The following is a 7179-nucleotide window of genomic DNA, read 5'->3' as shown; positions in this document are numbered from 1 at the left end:
CCTTGTTTAAAACATTGTTTAAAAACTTCTTAGATTACTTGAAAGAGAACAGCAATGGGGTATTTATACCCACTCAAAATCTCAGCCAAAAACCCCCAAGCAAAAGATAAAAACAGCCCCAGCCAACGGTAACAAAAATAGCCGTTGGAAGGAATCTGACAGAGCGACGGTCGACCGAAAAAATTCGTGGTCGACCGCGATCCAGATCCCAATCTGAGAAAACGAGCAGAGACTTATTCGGTCGACCGGTGCGGTCGACCGATGGAAACTTCGAGCTCTCGGTCGACCGGTGCGGTCGACCGACAAACTCTCTGCTGCCCACTGACGAATGATCACATGAGCAGTCGACCGGTGCGGGCTTGGAAAATTGTTAAAAATAACAAATGAAGTCCAGAAAATATGAAACTTTGGGAAATGTATATAAACATGTAAATGAACATGTTACAAAAAGAATTTTCCAAATTGCATTTCACATTTGTGAAAATTCATCATTTTGCAAAAATAGTCCAAAACACGAAAATGTAAACATGTGAATTTTGACATTTAGGCTAAACCATGTTTTGAAACTTTGCACAATGATTATGTAGACTTAATAAAATATGTTTATGATAATTGTTAAGTCCAAAAACTAAGAAAATAATATTTTCACAAAATTGCATATTCTATGCAATATATACTAAAACACAATAATAAATATGAAACATGTGATTTCATAATTATAAACATGAAAACTCAAAAACACATGTATGTATATATATAACTATATATATGCATACAAACCAAAACTTATGTATATATATATATAACTATATATATATACGAAAAAACCAATAAATGTGTGTGTATAGATATTGAGCTTAACGTACTTAACACACATAATATAAAACCTATACTAAGTTACCCAAGCTAGATCTTGATCTTCAATAAGCTCGACTTGGTACACATGCGGATGAAGCTGAACTTGGATCTTGAACTAGAATTGCATAAGCTTCACCGACATTCCGCCAACCTCTTTTGGATATGATCGTTGTGGCGCAATCCATCCATCCTCTAACTACGTTGTTTGTCTATAATAAATAAGAAAACACAAATACTAGACAAACAACATTAGTGGTAAATTGTTTGTTAAACATCATCAAAACAAGAAGGCCAACATACAAGTCCCGGAAAGACCAGAAAACACTAGAGCTCAGCAAAATGTCAAAACACCGCGTCGCGTCCGCGCGGGTCGGACCGCGTCGACCCGCACCCGCGCGGGTCGGCCAAGTCTGACCCGCGCCAGCGCGGGTCGGATCCATCCGACCCGTGCAAGCGCGGGTCAGATTTGCCCCCGCGTGCTGTTTCGTCCCCTGTTCGATTTCTTGACGGTTTTATCAGGATTTATCTGTTCCAGGGGGTCCTAACTGACTTGATATCATCCCCAAACTTGGTTAGGCGGTTATTGACTGAAGATAAGGCCAAATCACTCATTCTCATCCATAAACCCGCATCCGGAGCCCTATAAATACAAGCCTAAGGCCTCCTTTCAGAGGGGCGGAGTTATTATCAAGACGTGGAGGTGCTGCCGGATTAAGGAGTCAAGGAGCACGAATTTCAGCAAAGGCAAATCAGATCCCGGTGAACTTCGGCATAAAGAATGAGCTATTCGAAGGATCTGAACCTCGTCCGTCCGTCCGTCCCTTGAGATTAGGCTTGGTCTTAATCTCGAGAAGAGCCCTGATTTCGCTTGGTCGATTTCAGCACTTCAAATCAAACATTCCCCCGGCGAAGGCGAAGCTCTGCCCAATTTTCCATTAACCGGATCTAGATCTAAGGTGGTCCACGGATAAACCCCAGCACAGGCAAAGATCCCATGCAAGCAGAAGACCGATAAATGATCTCTGCGTTTGTTTTGACGAGAGTTGTAACTTTTTGTTTTCATTGTGTAAAAGTCTTATAAAAAGACAATCTTTTTTTGTTTTTATTGTAACGACTAAAGTTGTAATGAATACCGCAATGAATACAATAATTTTCGACGCAAACAAACTGGCGACCACAGTGGGAGCCAACAGCTTCGCTGCCGGAGCTGTCGTGTCGCAACCTCGGATCTACATCCCGGTTGAAGAAGTGGTCGAAAACGAGTTCGACCAACTGAAGTTCGAGGAGTATCTGTCGTCCTCCTCCTCCAGATCCTCCGCCTCTCGCAAGCAAAGGAAGATCAACGCCCCCGTTGCTGCGGTAGCTGAACCTTGCAACGCCCTTCCGGCCTCTGACGAGTCTGGATCTGCAGACCTGAACTCCTCCTCAATCAAGGAGTTAAGTACAGAAGGCGCGCCCACTCTATAGAAGAGAGCTCGCCAAAGGCAGCGCCAACGCCTTGCGCGCTAACTCGTTTGGACTTTGGAGTCAATTGACGGGATCCGTTACGAGGCGGATCTAAAAATTAGGCAACGTCAAGCGCCCCATGAAGGAAATTCATGCTAAATACATGCAAAATACGCAACGGAAGACTATATGTATAATTATGCTATGCATATAGAGAGCATGAAATACATAATAGGACCATCCTAATTAGATCTAACATAATCCCTATATTAAAGAGAGCACACAAGAGTTAGAAAGTCATACTTTCGAAACGTGATTCGATGGAAGATCGAATAACCCCTAGATCTTGCTCCTTGTAGTAGAAAATCTCCTCGTAGTGGATATCCAAGTCTTCAAGTGGGCTTGATAAAATGGGAGTCTTCTTGAGACACAAGGTAAGATATCCACCCCGGGTTCTTAAAATCCTACTACTTCCTCTTGCTCAAAGATTGTTAAAGTTTAGTAAGAGAAGAGCTCTCTTTTATTCTCTTATGGAAAAAACCACTTAGCTAATTTTTCATTAGTCCTTCCATAAGAAAGTGAGCTCATATTTATAGAGTGGAATGTGTTCATGATATGAATGACTCATCCTATGAGTCATGCAATGAATCATCAAATATCAATGATTAATGTTCATGATATGAATGACTCATCCTATGAGTCATGCAATGAATCATCAAATATCAATGATTAATCTAGTGAGTCATGCATGCAATGAATCATCAAATATCAATGATTAATCTAGTGAGTCATGCAATGAATCGTCTTATGAATCATTACATTTCAAAACCATGTGCTAATAAACTATGTGCTCAAACCATACCACTAAATAACTCATCTCATGACTCATTATACATTGTATGTGTATTTCATAAATGAGAATACTAAATCAATATTGTATTTCATAAATACGATATTTTGTAATTTTCCAATCATTGATTAATAAGTCATCATATGACCAAAAAGTCAATGAGTTGACCAAAAGTCAACTGTTGACCAAAAAGTCAACTAGTTGACTAAAAGTTAACTTTATGGGAAAAATACTGGAATTCATTTCCTAAGCACATAGCATTCCGATTTTACCGATATACATAACCGTTTATGTGTATCCGGAAGAAATCATATATGCGTATCAATCATACGCATCACTCTATAAATTGTGTTTCATAGGATTCAAGTACGCGCTTGGTGTGACTCTAGGGCCCAACTTAAAAAACTCGGTAGTGGATCATATCCATAAGTACAACAGAGGTGCTAGCTACACATGAAGACTACCCGGGTATAAGTTGTGATAAATGTCTGCAAGATGCTTACACAATTTTATCAGGACCACTCAGTGATAATGCCGTATAGTCCGGTCTCTTCGTCAAACCATGTTAAACTATTAAGCCTAGGGTATGGAAAACTGTCAAACCCTAATTGCTCAATTAGTATTTGTAGATATTAAACTCATAACCTATAAGATCAAAACTGACACTCAGTTTATCTTATTTACCTCGGCCAAGGATTTTCAAGCTATAGTTATATCAAACAATCTTATGACATCAACCCCTATACTGGGGAAGACGAATCCCTTCTTGGCATCTCAATATCTACTTATGTCTCGGGATGTACCTAACAAGAACCGTTATGCACAATTCAATAAGAACTGTGGTTAGGTAAAAGTCTAAATACATCTTTACTGACATATAAGATATTGCACTCATGCCTCAGGTCAAGAGACTACTATGTACTATATCACTTGAGAACTTCTATTTGACAGTTAAGTATATTACCAACTAGATGTTCTCGGCGAGTCGTTCAGTCAACTCATTCACTAATGAGTCACCTGTATACTGTATCTTGATGTCTCACATCAATGATCTAAGAGATTGATCATCTCCTTCAAAAGGAGAAATAAAGCATACACTAGTCTAAACCAAAGTGATGATGTCCTATCTCAACACTTCATCAACTAGGAACATTTTAGAATATACGTTACCGACTAATCAGATCTCTTCATTACGATCACTATCCGAAATGTCTGATAGTCTAGTATTTATTCTAAGGACATTATCTGTATATTTAGAACATCAGATAAATCTGACCAAAATAGCATACTATCATTTTGAACAAGGATGTTATATACATATAGGTCCTGTTACAATATACAATAATTGCCTGCAGGGCACCTATATCTAACAAACTCCCACTTGCACTAAGGCCAATTATAGTATCTAATACCCAATAGCTCAACAAGTTTCTCAAATTGTGAACGAGCAATTGCCTTTGTGAATGGATCTGCTATATTATCTTTTGTGTCTACTCTTAAATCCGACCCGCCGGTCTGCGGGTCACTCAAATCCGACCCGCCAATCTGTAGGTCACTCAAATCCGACCCGCCAATCTGCAGGTCACTCAAATCCGACCCGCTAATCTGCAGGTCACTCAAATCTGACCCGCCAATCTGCAGGTCGCCCAAATCCGACCCTCCAAATCGCGGGTCACATGGGTCAGACCCTCCACTTTGCGGGTCACCCAAATCCGACCCTCCACTTTGCGGGTCACCTGGATGCGACCCTCCAACCCACGGGTCACTCAAGTCTGACCCGCGCTAGGGTAAAGACAGAAGACGTTATGCACATGTTTTGTCGATCCCTTCGAGTTCCGTACCGCCGACGGGGCACCGTGATAGCGTGGATTTGTCTCGGTTCAAGGTGAGGATAGTCGATCGCCTGGGTCCTTTGTACGAGGATCAAGGCAAAGTTCTGATCGAAGAACGCTTGGGTCCGGTGACTGAACCCCGAGCGACTCGTCGAGCTGGGGGTCGCACATGCCCTCGCAACAATTTCAAGCCTTCTCATAAAGGAAAAACTCCAATTTCCACCCGCCTGGGGGTGTGTATCCAAAACCAAGAGCCTGTTGAGATCCTGTGCTCCCAAAAGTGTAGTTCTAAACACGTGACTCTTAAGAATGCTAATAAAACGACAAATCCCCTGAAAGAAACGTGTTCATCTAACGATGATAACGTTATACCAGGGGAGTCATGTCAACACACGATAGGTTGCTCTGGTCATCTGACCGATGAGTTGTACTATCGGGTTGGGGGTATGAACGAGTCTCGGAAGAGATATGCCCGAGAAACCAAATCTCACTGCCCGTGTGCCGAACTAATCAGGGCAATATTATCAGTGTGCAGTTTCCCCAAGACCGCTCCACAGAGGGTCTCGGTATCCGAGAGGATCTCCAACGGAATGACTAAGTCCAAACCAAAGCGTCTCCGTAAAAAGTGATCGATTGTTCAAGGTGACGAACTCCCGGAAGTCACAATAAATATGGCTGATAAGGGAAAGTCGATTCGACCTTCTAGCTCTGACCCGCTTATATCTCATCGTCTAACCCGGTTGCGATCAGGGACCACTAGACGTAGGGACTACCAAAGAATGCAGAGAGGGTTATCCTCGGACGATGAAGCATCGGATGCTAACTCTGCAGTCGCTTCTGACAATACGGTATCTAGCCTAGGGCAATCCCGCAAAGTGTTTATGATTAACACCGAATAAGTAACTAAAATGGTTGAGGATGCTCTAGCCAAGCAGAAGCAAGCATTTAAATTCAAAATGGAAATGGCTATGTTGCGGATGAGGGAAGAGCATGACCAACAGATCCGAGCCTTGTCGAATTAGCTAGGTAAATCCGGTCGTCGCAACAATGTTAGCCAAGCAGTTAGCGATTCAGACGTGGATGAATATATCAATGCTGTCGCAACAATGTTAGCCAAGCAGTTAGCGATTCAGACGTGGATGAATATATCAATGCTGATGACCCTCCTGTTGACTAGAACACTGGGAGCGGTCCCACTAAAAACAATGACGCTGGGGGTGGTCCCACTAATGATGACAACACCGAGGGTGGCCCCGTTGTTCCTCTCACAAATCGTCCAAGCCCCGATACGAGCGAGGATGAGAAAATAAAAGATCTCGAGAGCAAAATCAACGCTCTAATGTCTGCTCAAGAGGTGAAAAGGACCGGCATTCCATGTCCCTATCCAAGAGAGTGGGATTCAATAGCATACCCGGCGAAGTTCAATCTAATTAACTTCACGCCGTTTGATGGGAAGGGTTCGCCCACTCAGCATTTGATCTACTTCAAGTCCCACTTGGGCATGATCTCCGGTAATGAAGCCTTGATGGTTCGGTCATTCGTTGGCACCCTTCGCAGGCCCGCCTTTGATTGGTACCGCCGGCTCAAGCCCGGAAGTATTAACAACTGGGACGATATGGAGAGCTCATTCCTCGGCAGTTTCTTTGATAACGATGATGAGGTATCTATCAGGACACTTTTCGATGAGAAACAAGAAGATGATGAGACAGTCGACGACTTCGTCAAACGCTTCGGGAATAAGGCAATGAACTGCCGAGATCCGATCACGGAGGACTTCATCCTCCAGTCATGTCATAACAACCTATCTATTGAGATATTGGAAGTTATGGGAGTCGCACCGTCTAACACTTGGAAAGACTTGAAGGTGCGTGGTGAACAAGCCGAACGCTTCCTCCGAAGGAAGAAGGCCGAGAGGAGCCAACCGACGGCTAATCCTCCGAACCCGAACTTTGCCTCCCGTGGTAAGGGCAAGACACATGCAGCTGCTGTTGGTGCTAATCAAATGTCACAACAGCAATCCCGAAGGCAGCAAAAGACTTCGGACCCAAGACTCCAAAAAGAGTATTCCTTCAAGGACGAAGACGTTCCAGCCATCTTCGAATCCCTCCTTGAAAACAACAAGATCAAGCTACCACCTATCGCAAACCAGGAGGAAACCGACAATACTGCAGATCCAAAGTACTGTGCGTACCA

The sequence above is a fragment of the Asparagus officinalis genome, chromosome 5 (genome assembly GCF_001876935.1).
Source record: "Asparagus officinalis chromosome 5, Aspof.V1, whole genome shotgun sequence".
Lineage (NCBI taxonomy): Eukaryota > Viridiplantae > Streptophyta > Magnoliopsida > Asparagales > Asparagaceae > Asparagus > Asparagus officinalis.
This window is presented reverse-complemented; position numbering follows the sequence as displayed.